Here is an 18393-nt window from a genome sequence, read left to right as displayed (position 1 = left end):
CCAGGTTCGATTCAGCATCCCATATGGTCCCCTGAGCATTGCCAGGAGTAATTCCTGAGTGCATGAGCCAGAAATAAACCTCCAAGCATCGCTGGGTGTGACCCAAAAAGAAAAAAAAAATCCATTGCTTTTTCTTTAAAACAAAACGATCCAGGTGAACAGATTCACTGCCTCTCCGAGCAATGTACGTGAACACATGGACATGGGAAGAATATGTACCACAAGGGAGGCAGGCTGCGCCTTCTAATCCTCCCTGTCAAACACTCCGGGACACAGATCAGCCCAACACCTCGCTCAGAGTCAGGAAACTGCTGTTTTAATTAGCTGATGATATTTTTGACGAAGAATCTCAGATGATGAAACTGTTTTTTTCCTCAGACTGACCCAGGTTGGCCCAGACGAGCCTGTCCTGCAGTGACATGTCTATTGAATACAGAGCAGACAGCCCCACTTGAAATCTGTGTTGCAGCTCATTTCCAATTCGAGAACTGTACTATAATCATAAGCTTCTGGCGGATGAAAGGAAATCAGCTCTCTGAATATTAGCTAATGCCACATTTGCAAGTCCTGAAGAGATCTGTGCTGTTAAAAAAAATAGATCATTTCGCGTGAACCGATATATATATATATATATATATATATATATATATATATGAATTGCTTTGTACTGCTCAACTGATAGAAGCAATGCCTGTGCTGGGATTAAACCCTTTTCATCATAAAACCTCATCTGGCTCGGAGTCCAAGTCCATCAAACCTTTTCCCTTTAAAGTCCCGCCTTTGATTCTACATCAATTTATTCAAACCGCAGCTGGGTGGCTGAAAACGAAAGGACAGCATCATTTAAACCAACCATGTTCCCAACTTGAAAGAAGGGCTATAATTAAAAAAATGGGCATAAAAGAATGGAAATGGGATAATATTTTTTAATGGTAGTTCAAAGGCCGACAGATGTCAGAGCCTTTGAAGATGTCAGTACACTGAGCAAGAAGTTGCCATAAAGAGGCTTGCCCGAGAGGTGAAGCGCCTTTCAAATGGCGGAAAAACCCCAGCACACACATCCTTGTGTTTTTAATTTGTCAGAGTTTCTGCAGTGCTTTCTGATTAATGACACATGATTAGAACGGAATAGCAGGCATATTTTTATACTTGGTTAAATGAACAGTTTATTCCACATTCTTTCAGAGCTAGATAAGCACGGGGACACTTTCCTAGGAAGCCCTAAACTATTCTGATTGCTTCACATACTTATGCTAATCTTGTGGGATTGGCCAAACTCTGGGGCTGTGCCGTTGCCAGCTTTTGTTCTTTAATAGTCTGATTGCTGGTAACAGGACAATTTGCAGGGGGCAGGAAGAAATGCCACTCACTGGGTTCCTTCATGTCATTTCACGTGCACGGAACACTCTGTGCCTGAATCACTAATCTGGGCACCAAGTCGTGTCAAAGCAAATCAATGTTTGAAAACATTCCGGAGCACCAGCAAAACAACCCGGGGCAGCCATAGGATTTCAGTAGAGAGCTGCTTGTGGGGGAGGGGGAGAGAGCCAGGGCTGTAACTACAGTATGACTTGAATGCCTGCTCAGAAAAGAAAAAAAAAAGAGCTAGAATAACATGTGTGAAAAGCTGGGGGATATTTTGCTAGGACTTGAGGAGGGAGGGACTCAGAAAGTCCCTAAACTATTTGCCCTGTTAAATATTCCTAACATGTCAATTTGATTTTTGCTGTGAAATCCTCCTCACAATATTCATGAATGTTAATAATCACAAGCCACTAGTGAGTAGCAGAGGGGGCTGGCGGGGGGGGGGGGTAAATTCAGTCACTGATGCCGGTAATTTAGATCCAGGAAGATTCACAGGCTAAAAAAAGTTGAACAGGTTTGGGTTTGAACTCCCATGCTTGAACTTGGTTGCTGTATAGTGTAGAGCTTAACCTTCCTCCTGCCAGAAAGCAGGTAGGGGCTAGCACAGGCTGCCCTTTTTCCCCCCACCCTTCATGGCTCCTTTCCACGCAGACATTTGCCCATGACCACCCCCCACCCCCCTCCCGCAAGTTTATACACAGAGGCATTTAAGTAGAACTGGGTATAAGAATCAAATGGGGGGGGGGCGCGGGGCGAAGAGATAGCACAAAGGGGAGGGCGCTGGTCTTGCATGCTGCCAACCCAGGTTCCAACCCCAGCATCCCTTGAGCACCACCAGGAGTGATTCCTGAGCACAGAGCCAGGAGTAAGCCCTGAGCATCACTGGGTGTGGCCCCCAAACAGAAACAAAACACCTTGGCTAAGAATAGGTCATAAAGAAGTTTGTTTTAACACCACCCCCCATGCTCCAGGAGGGGATCAGAAAGCTCAGGGCTAGCCCACAGCACTGTCTCCCTCCCCCTTCCCAAACACAGACTGGGAAACACAGAGAGGAGGTCATTTATAGTCGAGACTTTATGTTTCTGAGGACAATCACAGTACCATTCTTTGCCAGTGCAGCCTGGGGTCTTGGCACCTGTCAGCGCTTACTGCTCCCAGGAAGGCAGTTTCTCAGCCTGGGTGCCAGGATGGACTCAGGGTGTTACAGGGGGACTTGCACTGCCCAACAGGATCTGGTGACTGGTGTGGGAAGGACACAGGAGAGTAGGCAGTCCCCAGTCCCTGGAAACAACACATGTCTCCATGCAGGAAGACTCCATGGTGACCCCCTTGGCAGGACCCACATCCCTCTCGCCTGCCCCTGGGTTTTTGCTGGGGACAGGCGAGCCAGAGGGGGTGGTCACTAGGTGACTGGGGCCTGGGCACCAGCACCCGAGGCACCTGAGAACAGGTGAACTGCCGCCTTACCTGCCTGCCTTCCTCCGTCTGCTCTCCCTACCTCTTCACCTCACCTCTGGCCCTAGCCGGAAGCTCCAGCCACCTCTGCAGTTGGCTGGGAGACGTGGGATTAGAAAGAGCTTTTGCTCTTTGCAATGGCACCTGAGTTTCCTCCCCAGGGCAGCGCTGTTCAGAACTTCCTTGTGATGCATCCTCCATCCCCACTCGTCATCTGAGGTTGGGGAGGGGGGGACACAGGGCAGGCAGCCAGAGAGCCCAGGATGGCACCTGCAGTGCTCTGCAGACAGCCCAGCCCAATGGCCTGCAGGGCAGGGCCAGGACTGAGCTTCCCTTTTCCGTATTTATAGCATTTCCCCCTCTTACCACCATGCCTGGCACATGAAGGGACTCAATAAATGAAGGACGCCAGAGAGGTGAACACGTGGGAGAACTCCAGCTCCATTTTAAGAGGAAGTAACAGTTCTTCGTATCATGTATCTTTTACTCGGATAAATTTTTTATTTGTTTTTCTGGGGAACCTCCTACACGGTGCCCAGGAGGCCCAGGGGAAAAGCCAGCAAGCCATCGGCAGTTCAGTGATGAGGGCCTACAGACATGGTGAACTAGGGCTCCGTGGTACTGGCGAGCACTTGGGCTGTCCTGGTGGCCCTGGAAGACGCTGGGTCACACCTGGCAACGCTTTGGGGCCCCTCAGGGCTATACCCAGCAAGGCTCATGCCAGAAATGGGATCTGGGGTGGGCACATGCTAGGCACACACCTTAACTACTCTGCCATTTTCTGGCTCTCACTTAAGTTTTATTTATTTATTTATTTATTTATTTATTTGGCTTTTGGGTCACACCCAGCAATGCTGAGGGGGTTACTCTTGGCTCTGCACTCAGGAATTACCCCTGGCCATGCTTGGAGGACCATATGGGATGCTGGGAATTGAATCCGGGTTGGCCACGTGCAAGGCAAACACCCTCCCCGCTGTGCTATCACTCCAGCCCCCTCCCTTAAGTTTTAAAAATGTTCACAAATGCTCTCTTCAAGACTTCATGGTAAAGGAGGGGCCAAGAAGGCAGACTAGGGAGAACCTGCTTCTCTCCTCCCCTGGGCACAGCAAATCAACGGCAAAATGGGTCCATCTCCCCAGGAACTGACTCAATAACTGACAGGCAGAACTTCCGGAGTCCGGGATGCAAGACAGTGTCCAGATGGGTGGAAAGTGGCTGCCCGCAGAGCCACACGCTAGGCTCAGAAAGAGACTCCATAGGCTCAGAACGTCATCCTGGAGAGCAGAAAGGGCCGCTCTTCCTCCATCACCAGAGGTGAGCCCCAGGAACCCGTTCTCAGAGGGCTAGTGAGAGGTAAGTTCTGGAAAGCCTGCATGTAAGACCCAAATCTCAGTAGGCTATGGCACCCATGGTAGTCAAACAGCCTGAATAGCATGCAGAGGAAAAGAAATCCCTTATCTCATGCCGCATTGGCATCATGGGAGCAAGGGAGTAAGCCAGGGCCCAACTTATTGGCAGGTGCCATTTTGGTGACCTCCCTCAATCTTGCTGACAGCAACATGGCTGATACCATCGCGGAATCTACTCTCTCTCTAAACTAACAGAACCTCAGGGAAAACTCTTGCTAGCTCTGACCTACCACCAGCCCAACCAGCTGGGGTCTAAGAGACAGCTCTCAAGAGGGTTCACCCCCACAGACAGGCTCCTGCGAGGTCCCAGTTGCGTGGTGGGCAAGCAGGCTGCTTTCTTGGTCAGCAAACATACCACCCAGACACAGAAAAGCTAAAATGGAAAAGTCAAAAATAAGAGGAAAAAAAACCTCCAAAAGCAGCAAAAGAAAAAAAGGATCATAAAAGGAATCCCCATAAATCGACCGGTAGTTTCTCAACCGAAATTCTACAGGCCACTAGGGATTGGAATGATATCGTCAAAGTGCTGAAGGGGAAAAGACCTTCAACCAAGAATGCTATACCGTGCTAGATTATCGCTCAGATTAGAAAGAGGGATAAAGTGCTTTGCAGACAAACTAAGGAATTAATCTACACTTAACTAGCTTGTAAGAAAATGCTGAAGGAGCTTTTTCTTAAAAGAAAAGCAACCATACCGGGAAGTATCAAAATAACATTAAAACTTGGCAAGAAGGAGATAATAATGGGGCCTCTAAATAAACTCAAGATTTACTAACTCTCCATTTAAAACAGGTTATAAGTTTAGATCCCTTGATACAAACCTCCTGATTACCTCAAGATAAAAATACTTAGAAGAAACAAATTAAGCGGTAAATGAAACCTGATCATATTAAAGAACAAAGGAAGCGAGTGAGAGAACAGAGCAGAGACAAACCGCAGTAATACCAGAATTCACATAGAAAAACGACACTTAGTGCTTTTGTAGTAGTAATTTTGCTAAGTGCAATAACCTGAACTCATCCACTGGCACACATGGAATTGTACTATAGATGGGAACACAAAATAAAACCTGCTTCCCCCAGGAGACCCATTTGAGCTTTAAAGACAAACTTCAGCTCAAAGTGAAAGATTGGAAAGCAACCAGATTGGCAAATGGTAGCCTTAAAAGGGCGACAACAGGGGCTGGAGCAATAGCACAGCAGGTAGGGCGTTTGCCTTGCATGCGGCCAACCAGGGTTCGATTCCCAGCATCCCAGACGGTCCCCTGAGCGCCGCCAGGAGTAATTCCTGAGTGCATGAGCCAGGAGTAACCGCTGTGCATCGCTGGATGTGACCCAAAACGCAAAAAAGAGGACTGACTACTTACTAATACACGAACCGAATGAAAGGGCTTCAAAACATGTGAAGCAATGATTAATGGGCCTGAAGAGAGACACAGACTATAATGCAATAGTACATTCCACTCTCAGCAATGGGCCGATCGTTGAAAGACAGAAAACTGGCACAGCCATAATAGCTTTAAATAAGGAGTTGGACATGATGGATTTCATAACAATTTATGGGGCTCTCTTTCCAAAAAGCCAAACACATATTTTTCTCAAATGTACATGGAACATGCTTCGTAACAGAATATAGACTGACACAAAATGAGTATCAAAAAATCAATGAAAGCTAAGAAATTTTATCAAGCATCTTTTTCTAATACCATGGCTTAAGGTTAGAAATAAACCAAATAAAGGTAATCTGGAAAATCAGGATAGAGAAAGGGATTAGTATGACAATAATAGTTGGAAATGATCACTCTGGAGGGTGTTGAATGTAGGTAAAGGGATATAAATGATAATCTTTCAGCATCGATATTGCAAACCATAATGCCCAAAAGGAAAGAGAGAGAGAGCGGGGGAATGTGCACTGGTGAAGGGTCAAGTGTTGGAACATTAAATGACTGAAATCCAATCATGAACAACTTTGTAACTTTTTCATTGTGATTAAATTAAAAATAAATAAATATAATAAACTTCAAATATATGGTAGCCTTAAAAGGGCGATGATAGGGGCTGGAGCGATAGCACAGCAGTAGGGCATTTGCCTTGCACGCAGCCAGCATGGCCGATTCGAGTTCGATTCCTCCGCCCCTCTCGGAGAGCCCGGCAAGCTACCGAGAGTATCTCGCCACACGGCAGCGCCTGGCAAGCTCCCCGTGACGTATTCAATATGCCAAACACAGTAACAACAAAGTCTCCAATGGAGACGTTACTGGGCCCGCTCGAGCAAATTATCAACGGGAGGGCCTTTACTTACTTACTTACTTATATGGAGACTAATAAACATGTCACTGAATAACCATGAGATCAATGAGGAAGTAAATAGGAACATTTAAATATTCTGGGAACACCTAGGTTAATTTCAGATATTATATTAAGTGAAGTGTGTCTGAAGAAGGACAAATACCAGATGATCTCATTATCTGGGGTACACAGAAGAATAACAGGAAATGGGAATGTGTGGTCTCAAAGGGGGGTCGGTGACCAGCCAACCCTTGACCCTTGAGCATAGAAATAAGAAGATAAAGAAGGAAGGACTCTGAAGGGGATAATAAGGGATGGCAGGTATCAGGGGTGAGGCTCAGGGGTCTCGAGCACATTGGAAGTGTAGAGACAAGGTGCACATATCATGTAACCTACAGAGTCTATAATACTGTGAAGCACAACATCCGAAATACAAAACTCAACTGTAAAAATGTGCCTGGCAAGGCGGCAGACTGCAGAGTGGAGGGGACCTTGGGACACTGCTCAGCCATGGTCGGGGGATTAGTACTGGAACATTATAATCCTGAAACCCAGCTAAAAATGTAAATAACATTACCCGAAAATCTAATCATAATTTAAAAATTCCGGAGGCAAATAAAAAGAGGCATTACCATAACAAACAGGCACAACAAAAATAGCACTAAGAGAGAAGCTCATGACAACCAAGGATTATGTCAGGAAATAAGAAAATAAACAATCTATTTTCATGTTTAAAGGGACCTGGAAAAATGAAGAAAACCAAAAGTTGCTAGAATAAAGGAAAGAAACAAACCTAGGATGGCAAAAGGTGAAACAGGACAAAAGGGCAATACAAAAAAAAAAATTAATGAAACCTAGAAGTTATTCTTCAAAAGGATCAACAAAATTAACAAAACTTTTGCTAGGCTAAAAAAGAAAGAAAGAAAGAAAAAAAGAAAGAAAGAAAGAAAGAAAGAAAGAAAGAAAAACCTAATGAAGTCAGAACTAGGATGTGAGAAATTAAAACAAGTACCATAAAAATATAGAAGAGGGGCCAGAGAGATATTACAGTGGGTAGGGTAATACCTTGCACTCAACTGACCCAGGTTTGATCTCTGGCATCCTGTATGGTCCCCGGCCAGAACTAATTCCTGAGTAGAGAGCCAGGAGTAACTCTGAGCATCACTGGGTGTGCCTCCCCCCAAAAAAGTTTTAAAAAGTCAGAAGATTATATAGTACTTTGAACAACTTTGTCTTTAAAAAAAAGTCTTTATGCCTCAGAAAAATCTAGAAATCGGAAAAATGGTGAAATTCCTAGAATTCTGCAACCCCTCAAGAGTAACTCAAAAGAAAATAGGAAACCTGAGCAGACCAATTCCAAACCAATCGAGACAATAATCAAAAGTGTCAAGGGTAGAAAGATAGTAGAGTGGGTGGGTGTTGGTGGTGCGTCCCTGGCACCACAAAAATTCCCAGAGTACCACCAAACAAACAATAACAATAATGAAAAAGATGCCAAGAAAACATTCCAGAGAAAAAAATCCATAGGCAAAAACCACCACAATACTAGCTTCAGTAACAATAAAGCCTTTGGAGACTTGACTCCAATAGCAAAAGTGAAGATAAACAAGGAAACAACAGTAAACATAAACAACCTTTTGCACAGCAAAAGAAAATTGTAGTTTAGACACAAGAATCCTGGTTGCACATCACACATAGGACAAAGGGCTAATGTTAACGAAGTATCAAGAGCTAACAATCAAAAGCTGAACAAAACTCAGCAATAAGAAAATAACCCCATGGGAACATGGAGAGAAGAGCTGAAGAATAATAGCCAAGAGTCACATTTAAAAACCCCACTAACTATCACTTATTATCGGGAAAATTCAAACTTAAAATAGCATCTTACACCACTAGAATGGTCTATACTAGTGGGGAAAAAGAAATTAAACAAATGGGACTATATTAAATTAAGGGGCTGGTGTGATAGCTCAGTGGGTAGGGTGTTTGCCTTGCATGCAGCCGACCTGGGTTCAATTCCTCCATCCCTCTCAGAAAGCCCGGCAAACTACTGAGTATCCTGCTCACATGGCAGAGCCTGACAAGCTCCCCGGACTGTATTCAATATGCCAAAAACAGTAACAACAAGTCTCACAAAGGAGACATTACTGGTGCCCGCTCCAGCAAATCAATGAACAATGGGAAGACAGTGCTACAGTGCATTAAATTAAGAAGCTTCTGCACCTGAAAGGAAACAAAGACCAGGAATGGGTAAGCTCATGAAATGGGAGAAATTATTTGTCCAACACTCATTAGGTAAGGGGTTAATATCAAAGATATATAAAGCACTGTAGAACCTTACAAGAAAAAAAAATACAACCCCATCAAAAATGGGGAGAGGAGATCAACAGAAACTTCCTCGTTGAAGAAAAGGCACATAAAAAATGCTCTGCGGTGGTGGTGGAGAATTGGCACTGGTGGAGGGATGGGTATTCGATCATTGTATAGCTGAAATCCAAGCACAAAAATTTGTAAGTCTACAACTGTACCTCATGGTGTTTCACTAATAACAATTTAAGAAAAAATTTTTAAAAAAATGCTCTGCATCACTAATCATCCTGGAGTTGCAAGTGAAAACAACAATGAGATTATCATTTCATACCACAGTGCCACAGAGACTGGCACACATCAAAAAGAACAAGAGGAACCAATGCTGCCATGGATGTGGGGGTAACGGGACTCTCATTCACTGCTGGAGGGGAAGTTAACTGGTCCAGCCTTTCTGGAAAATGATATGAAATTCCTAAAAAAAAATCCAGGAATTGAGCTTTCATTTGACCGAGCAAATCCAATTCTTGAATTTTACTGCAAAGGCCCAAGAACAAAATGGAAAAAAAGACATTTGCACCCCTATGTTCCTTACGTCACTATTCACAATAGCCTAAATCTGGAAATAACCCAACTATCCAAGAATAGATGACTGGATAAAAAAACTATGGTACAAATATAGAATGGAATATTACTCAGCCACAAAAAAGGTAAAGTCATCAAATGTGCTGCTACATGGAGGGATCTGGAAGAGTTTCATGCTGAGTGAAGTTAAGTCAGAGGGAGAGAAACTGACACAGAATGATCTCTCTCACAGGTGGGATAAATATAAACACAATGATGGAATAATGAATAGCCAAAGATAATGGAAACAAAGAACATGAGAATCAGTGGTCAGCAGGAATCATACCACCTGACGGGGCTGGGGGAGAGAACAGGGAGGGGGCAATGGCTACAGAGTCACCTTATTTGTCCAGGTCATATGTTTTCCATCTATGAGTGGCTTCTTTGGTCTCAAAGCCCATGTCCAGAAACAGGATCACGTGATATGGGGTCAGTGTTGGCAGACTTGGGATAGCAATCTACTTATGTCCACAACTTGAAAACTAATAAACTGTTACCTGATTATTTTAAAAAAATGAAAAATGTACACCCATTCCCCATTCTTTCAACAATCCAGGAGCAAATATTTTTGGTTGCTCTTTTTTTCCCCATGCTTCTGAAAATCTACTCTCTCTGGTTTTTTTTTTTTATCATTCTTGAACCATGTTCTCTGTCTTCGTGTCTAGCTCTATTTCCGCCACCTTCCCTTAATCAATAAGTGTTGTCTGTTCCTGTTCTAGTCCCCTTCCTCCAGATGGAGGAACTCTCTCCTTCATGCTGATCACTCGCAAATCTTCATTGTAAAAGAGAGCACTCATCGGAACCCAAGTGCTATATTTCCTAAGTGACACAGTGTCATCAAGTGATACCTGAGCCCTAAAGGATGGCCTTAGTCTACGTGCATTGCACAAGAAACCACAACTCTAGGCCTCCCTTTCCCTTCACTGTCACATCTATTGTCCCCACTGTGAACACATCACTCCATGGAAGACTTCCAGACCATCCCTCAGTCACAGCCCTCCAATTCTTCATTCCAATTCTTAATCCTTGGTTTAAAATCTGTCAGTGACCTCTGATTGTTGACCTCTAAGAACTTTTCTAGACATGATCATAAAAAAAAAATCAGCGTATGTATCTATCTATAAATCAGTAATACTCCACACAAATAAATTTTTCCAAGCTCCATGGCTTGGAAACCGGACTCACATGCTGGGGGAGAAGGCAGCTCAGAGAGAGAAGGGAACACCAAGTAAAGGATATTGGGAGGACTCATTCGGGTTGAAAGATGCATGCCAAAAGTAGACCATAGACTGAACACAATGACCGCTCAATACCTCTATTGCAAACCACAACACCCAAAAGGAGAGAGAATAAAAGGGAATGCCCTGCCACTGAGGTGGGGTAAGGTGGTGGGGGATGGGATGGGGGTGGTGGGAGGGATGCTGGGAACACTGGTGGTGGAGAATGGGTACTGGCGCGGGGGATGGGTAAATGATCATTGTATGACTGTACTGCAAACTCGAAAGTTCGTAAGTTTGTAACTGTACCCCATGGTGATTCACTATATATATGAATATATATACATACATACATGAAGAAAGAAACTTAAAAAAAAGAAGTTGTCCTCAAATGAACCCCACAAGGGAAGACCCCTGTTCTAAATAAGCAGTATGAAAGCTAGCATATATCACAATCCCCTGAGCTGGAGAACTGGAAGAAACATCACAGGCATCAGAAGAGCAGCACGTTACAACACTGAGATTCTCACAGTGCAGGGAGAAGGGAAGGGAACCGAAGACGTGGACGGGAGGTGGTGGGGGACAGTGGTGACTGGTGGAGGCACTCTGCTGGTGACTCGTGCATATTATCACCACTGTAGCCCTGTCACCTAAGCTTACAACACAAACCCAGTCTATGTCTTACACATGTAATAGATAATACACGGCAGTTCAAACTTCCCTTGGCAGTAACAGAACTTTTGCTTTTTCCTCCTCCCCATCATTCTTATAAGTGATACCATCAGCTTGCAAAGTAAAAATGATTTTTTAAAAATTCTCCTTTCTCTCCCCCCCCCCCACCCCCGTCTCACCCAACCTGTCAGCTGGTCTTCCAGACTTAAACACTTTTGTCAGACAGACATCCAGGGCTGAGGGAACAGCCTGGGTGGCCTTCTTAAACCTGCAGCGGGTCATGTACCTGGCGGCTGGGAAGCCTCTACTTGTCTTCCAAGCCCATTTAAATTCCAACTTCGGCTCCTTGCAGGGACTGAAAAAGCCCCACCCCTGGGATGCCTTTCGGGCCTCCTTTTCCTTCCACCCAACATCGCAGGTTGCGTTCTCTAGGGCCCTGCGCCCGTGGTTCCCTCTGCCCAGTTGGCTTCTCTCTGGTCATATCAGCGCTCAGCCACCTCTTCCTCCACACGGTCCTCAAGGCCACCTTGCACAAGTGCCTTACACCTCACAGTATCAGGGCTCTTCAGGCAAATCCTCTTCCTGCCAACGGCAAGTGCACCGTGTAAATCTGCTTTCATCTGGTCACCTGTATCCACTCCCCACCCCATGCTCATTCAAGTTCCTTATAGCAGCATCCTGGTGTACCTTGCTCTTGCCTGGACGTGGTCCAGGAGCCCTTTAGGATTACGTAGGCCACACCTTGTACAAGTCTGGGACGACAGTCACCGGCACCAGGACATGAAAAGGCACCTCCTAAAGCTGTGTGCCCTCAGCCCCAGGGCCTGGCACAGAGTATGTACTCCAAAGGGCTTTACCGAACAAACAGATCAAGTTGATTAATGACTATGTCATAAGGAAATTACATATCTACAATTCTGCCTGTTTTTTACAGCAAGAAAAACAAATGGAAATAAATTTGCTTTCTAATATTATCCAAAGGGCTCTATACAAAACTTGCAAGTCACAAGGTTCCATTTTGTTAATATTAATCGCCCGCACAGCAGAGCCTGGCAAGCTACCCGTGACGTATTCATATGCCAAACGCAGTAACAACAAGTCTCACGATGGAGGTGTTACTAGGCCCGCTCGAGCAAATCGATGAACAACGGGAGGAGAGTTTGTTTGTTGTTTGGAATCTGGAAAAACTGTTTCAAATCATGATTGAAATTGCTTACAAAAATTCTGTGTTTTTTTTGTTTGTTTGTTTGTTTGAGTGCCTCACCTCGTGGGAAACAGTCCTAGTAGGGCTCAGTGGACCATCTGGGGTGCCAGGGATTGAACCGGGGTGAGCTGCATGCAAGGCAAACAACCTCCTGTATATTATCTCACCAGCCCCCCGAGAATTTAATTTTCCATCCAGGATATTTTCTTTACTGTTCTTATTTCTGAGCTGAATATTTTTGAGAGACTGAAAGGCACATAAAAAAATGTTCTATATTGCTAATCATCAGGGAGATGATTAGTCAAAACAATAGTGAGATATCATCTCACTCCACAGAGACTGGCACACATCAAAAAGAATAAGAACAACCAGTGGTGGAGTGGATCTGGGGAGAAAGGGACTCTCTTTTATTGTTGTTGGGAATGCCAACTGGTCCAGCCTTTTTGTAAAACAATATGGGCATTCCTTCAAAAAACTAGAAATTGAGCTTCCATATGACCCCGCAATACCACTTCTAGGCGTATATCCCAAGGGTGCAAAAAAGCACAGTAGAAATGACATCTGCATCTGCGTATTCATTGGAGCCCTGTTCACAATAGCCAGAATCTGGAAACAACCTGAGTGCCCGAGAACAAATGACTGGTTAAAGAAACTTTGGTACATCTACACAATGGAATACTATGCAGCTGTTAGGAAAGAGGAAGTCATGAAATTTGCTTATAAATGGATGGTCATGGAGAGTATCATGCTAAGTGAAATGAGTCAGAAAGAGGACAGACATAGAATGACTGCACTCATTTGTGGAATATAAAATAACATAATATGAGACTGACACCTAAGGACAGTAGACACAAGGGCCAGGAATATTTCTCCATAGTTAGAAGCTTGCCTCATGAGCTGGGGGAGAAGGCAGCTGGAATAGAGAAAGGATCACTAAGTCAGTGATGGTTGGAGGAATTGTTCAGGATGGGAGATGCGTGTGCTGAAAGTAGATAAAGGACTAAATGTGATAGCCTCTCAGTATCTGTACTGCAAACCACAAGACCCCAAAGTAGAGAGAGAGTATGGGGAAATCTGTCTGCCACGGAGGCAGGGGGAAGGTTGGAAAGGGGTTTTATACTGGGGACATTGGTGGTGGAGAATGTGCACTGGTGGAGGGATGGGTGTTTCATCACTGTATGACTGAAACTCAAACATGAAAGCTTTGTAACTCTATCTCACAGTGATTTGATAAAAAAAATAATAAAAATTATTTTTGAGTGACATCAGTTTTCTGGCAATAGCTTCTGATGTTTAATGCCTGCCATTAGAAACCATCAGGAATAAAGGCGCATGGGCACATTCTCCTGCTTCCCCAGCTGGACCCCTCCCCTGGACTCTGGACTGACAGGAGGGTCACTGGGACCCCTGTCCCTCATGTGTGAACCAAAGCTTTTATCTATGACGGTTTGGACAATCGTTTTTGAATAATTGAAGAACAAAGTGTGTTCAGCCCTTATATTCCCCTTCACTTGCTGCAATGCCAACATCACTCTAGCAGGAGTTCTCATTCAAGGGAGATAATGTTTAGATTACCAATAAAAGGAGGGGGTGGGGAAGCTTTTCAGGAAACATTTGGTAGCAAGTTAAGGAAAAAAAAAAGCTATCTACAGTAAATAACTTTTGAAGATTCTAAAAGCAATGGAATTTTCTAATTATTTCTTTTTAAATCTCTATAGTGAAAGTCTCCAGGTTTTAATGTACTAAATTGCTTTCCTCTCCCTTCCAAAAGGTTTTGACAAGGGGCCAGAGAAATGGTGTAGGTACGAATGCACCTGCCTTGCAAGAGGCAGACCCCAATTTGATCCCTGGTTCCACCTATGGTTCCCACCCGGAGTGCTCCTTTACTGTGGCCCAAATAACAAAACTGAAAGGTTTTGAGTAGCTGCCGGCACGCAGCAGTAGCTTTTTATGGGCGCATACAAGGAAAGACAAATACGTCCAAGTCTTTGAGAATTAAAAATTCATCCTCTAAAGTGAATGGGGGAGGGGGGGCTGGAGTGATAGCACAGTGGGTAGGATGTTTGCCTTGCACACAGCCAACCCAGGTTCAATTCCCAGCATCCCATATGGTCCGCCAAACACTGCCAGGATTAATTCCTGAATGCAGAGCCAGGAATAACCCCTGAGCATCGCTGGGTGTGACCCAAAAAGAAAAAAAAATACTGAATGGGTCATACGTCTATAATACTCCAAATTAGTATGTGAATGTAACAGATGGCCATTGATAATATAACATGCATAATAAGCCACATTTCACCAGCAGTAAAAGAAAATTCCTAAGCAATTTTTATAAAGATTGGTAGTCCCCATTGGCCTATAAGTTTATTGAATTCTCACTGTGGATATATCTTCCTATTTCCGTAACAATGTGAAAACCAAAAGTGAGCCCTTTTCAAAAGCATACTCATTTTTCCATTCTAAAAATTCTGAAATTTGTGGGAAGGAATTACATTCCAAATCAAATATTAAGAAATATGTATCTCTTTCAGAATTTAATTTGTCTCAGAACTGAGACCTAGCCACGGCTTGTGGCTTTGGAAAAGATTGGAACTACTGGCTGAATGTTACTTGGATTTACATACTCTGAGTTATGGGTATCAGTATTTAAAATCTAACAATGTATTAGCGATCCAAAATTGAAAATATAATGAAAAACAGATGAAATTCAGAGACAAAGGGCTCATACATAAGCAGGCTTATGGGACAGGGGACGAAGCTCTGAATACCAGCTTCGTTGCCTGCAAGTTATGTAACCTGAGGCAATTTACTTGGATTTTCCTGCTTCTTTACTCACTGACAGTGTGGAAACACATACTGCTATCTTCTGGCCCAGGTGGGAAGGTCAAAACAGAGTTTCCAAATAGGAAATGTAATCCGTACAATGTATTGGAAAGGTTGAATGAGACAATAGGATGGAAGACCTAGCAGAGAAGTTGGTACATGGGCAGCATATAATAAATATATACATATATATATAATTTATTTTTGCTGCTGCTTCTATTAAATCACGCACAAGCATAAAAATTCAGAATTGTTCGAGGAGGTACTGCTTACTAAAACTGGAACTCGGGCAGCATGATTCAATTACGGCTTTGCAGCAACACGGAGTAGGGCAAATCCCAGAAAGCGATGCAAAGTGTGATGAGAATCTCGGCCTGTAACAAAGAGGACCAGTGTGTCTCTCCTGGGCCAGGCAGAGGTTCACATGCAGCCCGCTGTGCCATGCCCAAGTCTCTCTGAACATAGAGCCTTTCTTGGGAGAGGATGTGGGGTAACGAAAGGATGCCGAGTTCAGACAATGAACACCCCTGCCTTGCTGTTTCTATGGCCGGCGGCAGGAGACTGCTCTTGAACCACAGTTTCCTTAGGTGCAATAGAAAAGAATTGGATGTGGTCATTTCCTTACTGAATCCGACTGTACTATTGCTGAATACTTAGACCCTTGACTCTGACTTTCTCGAGGGGTGGAACTTACTACATGCGCAGACCAAGTTCTCTTAGAATTGCTCCAACTTCACCACTGTAAGGTGATGACATGATATTCCCTATGTACAGGATCTCCTGGATGGACTGAACTGGGGGGGGGGGGGGGTGGAGGGGAGGGGGGAGGGGGTACAACAGGAAGCGAAGTCAGCCAGTGGGAGAAGGACAAGTACTGGGCAGCTGGATGTTCTCACTCCACCTATGGGCTCCAGAGAGAGAAAACAGGGGAAGTGACAGCACTGAACAGTGGCCAACCCTTGGCCTTGTATTGCAAAAGTATCATCAAACTTTGGGGGAATGGATGTGGGGGCTGGGGAGATAAAGATCAGACCCGAGGTGAGTGACACAGGGACAGGGGTAAAGGGTCATGGACTCTTTGGGGATAGAGGGGTGTAGCAACTTTGTCCATCAGCACCACACATGTTAACACTGTTGGAACCATATTACCTAAACTACAATACTTTTTCAAATATCAAACCATTACACAATTAGAAATAATTTTTTTCTTAAAGTGATATGTTAAGGAACATGTTTGAATATAAAAATAAATGCATGACCAGATGATCTTCTTGGGCCAGGGTGAAGCGCACAGGCCACATGGGGCCCATACGTGGCTCTGGTTGCCACTCCCCAACCTTCTGACCCCCGCCAGCAATTTGGGGGCAGCCAATAGAAGAAAAATAAATTCTGGCATTAAATGTCTACTTTCGGGCTGTGGGGATAGTACAGCGGGTGGGGTGCTTGCCAAGCACTTGGCCAAGCCAGGTTTGAACCCTAGCACTCCAGGTAGTCCCCTGAGCACTGCTAGGAGTGATCCCTGAGCACAGAGCCAGGAGTGATCCCTGAGACTGCCAGGTATGATCCCCCAACCCCAGGCAAAAGTAAATAAGTTCACTAATTCCTCAAGATTGATTTTAACGATTCTAAATAAATCTATGAATTACAAGGGTAAATGAGTTTTTAGTAACAGACCAATAATAGACATCAAAGTTGTTGATTCAAGTAACTTTGTTATTATCTGGAAGGTTTGTCTTTAAAATAAATATTCTTTCTCTAAAAGTAGACCACATGCCCTAGAATGTGGTTTCCATGGCAACGGCCACATTTAAAAACTAAGCACGGGACAGAAAAACGCACTGGCTATACGGTATAAACAAATCCTTCTTGGAGAAGCTGTCTCTCACCATCAGCCCATTTCTGATTTCCAAGTGGATTTAGTTTTTTTCTACAATGAGGGACAAGTTGAATATAAGTTTATTATTATAAAGTCAAATAATTAGAGAATTTTAGAATTGGAAAAAAAAAACCAAGCTGGCAACCTGCAAAAACTGCAAACTTTACTTAAAAAAAAAAAAAATTTCTGCCCCCAGTGCTATCTTACAGCACACAGCAACAAAGAAGAAAACCAGCTGGGGGGTGCCGCACAGCTCCCAGAGAATTCTCCAGGTCCCAAACAGAGCCGATATCACCGGGAGGTCCCAGATGGGGTAGGTGCTGCATCCCGCCTTCTTCAGATGGACCCCCAATGACCATGAGCCTGCAAGCGGGCACCAGGACATTCTTTCCAAACCGTGCTGCCACTTATGCGGCCGTGCAACATCTCCTTATATACAAAGTGATCAATGGAAAGTAAATCATCCAACGTTTCTCCCTGAAAATCACCACAGCACCCAAAAGGAGAAAGAGAACAGAGGGGGATGCCCTGCCACAGAGGCAGGGTGGGATGGGGTGAATGGGGGGTGGGAGGGATACTGGGATCCATGGTGGTGGGAAATGGGCACTGGTGGAGGGATGGGTATTCGAAATTAATTAATTAATTAATTTTAAAAAATAAAGTCCTGTGAATTACCAAAAAAAAAAATTTCAGTGATATTTCCTCTTAATTAAGAACCTAAGAAAGAGAATTTCTATATACAGCAACATATACAAGAGCACAGAAACAGAATGATTAAAGGTACATAGAATACTATGGACACCATAAGATGAACCCCTCATATTTATGTCAAAATATGAGGACTTCAACCTTATTTGGAAAAACTCTGTACAACCTATGCTTTTGATGTTGTGAAAACAATGCTACCCACACAGGTTTATTTATTTATTTATTCTTCTTTTTTGTATTTTTTGCTTTAGGGACCACACCCAGCTCTGCTCAGGGCTTACTGCTGGCTATGCACTCGGGGATTACTCCTGGCAGGCTCAGGGATCATATATGGAACCAAAGATTGAACCCAGATCAGCCACATGCAAGACAAGTGCCTTGTCTACTGTACTATCTCTCCCCCTCACAGGCTTTGAAAAACAACTTCTTTTGGAAAACCTCTACT

At 44.1% G+C, this 18393-nt stretch overlaps 1 protein-coding gene across 1 annotated transcript in view; it reads right to left on the bottom strand.

The window, feature by feature from the left end:
* CEP112 (centrosomal protein 112) overlaps window positions 1-18393 on the bottom strand; it is a 468287-nt gene that overhangs the window by 215190 nt on the left and 234704 nt on the right. The gene's annotated exons all lie outside the window — the stretch shown is intronic.

The sequence above is a fragment of the Sorex fumeus genome, unplaced genomic scaffold, assembly GCF_029834395.1.
Source record: "Sorex fumeus unplaced genomic scaffold, SorFum_2.1 ptg000063l, whole genome shotgun sequence".
Lineage (NCBI taxonomy): Eukaryota > Metazoa > Chordata > Mammalia > Eulipotyphla > Soricidae > Sorex > Sorex fumeus.
The sequence above is the reverse complement of the archived record's forward strand: the minus strand, read 5'-3'. Positions and strand labels throughout refer to the sequence as shown.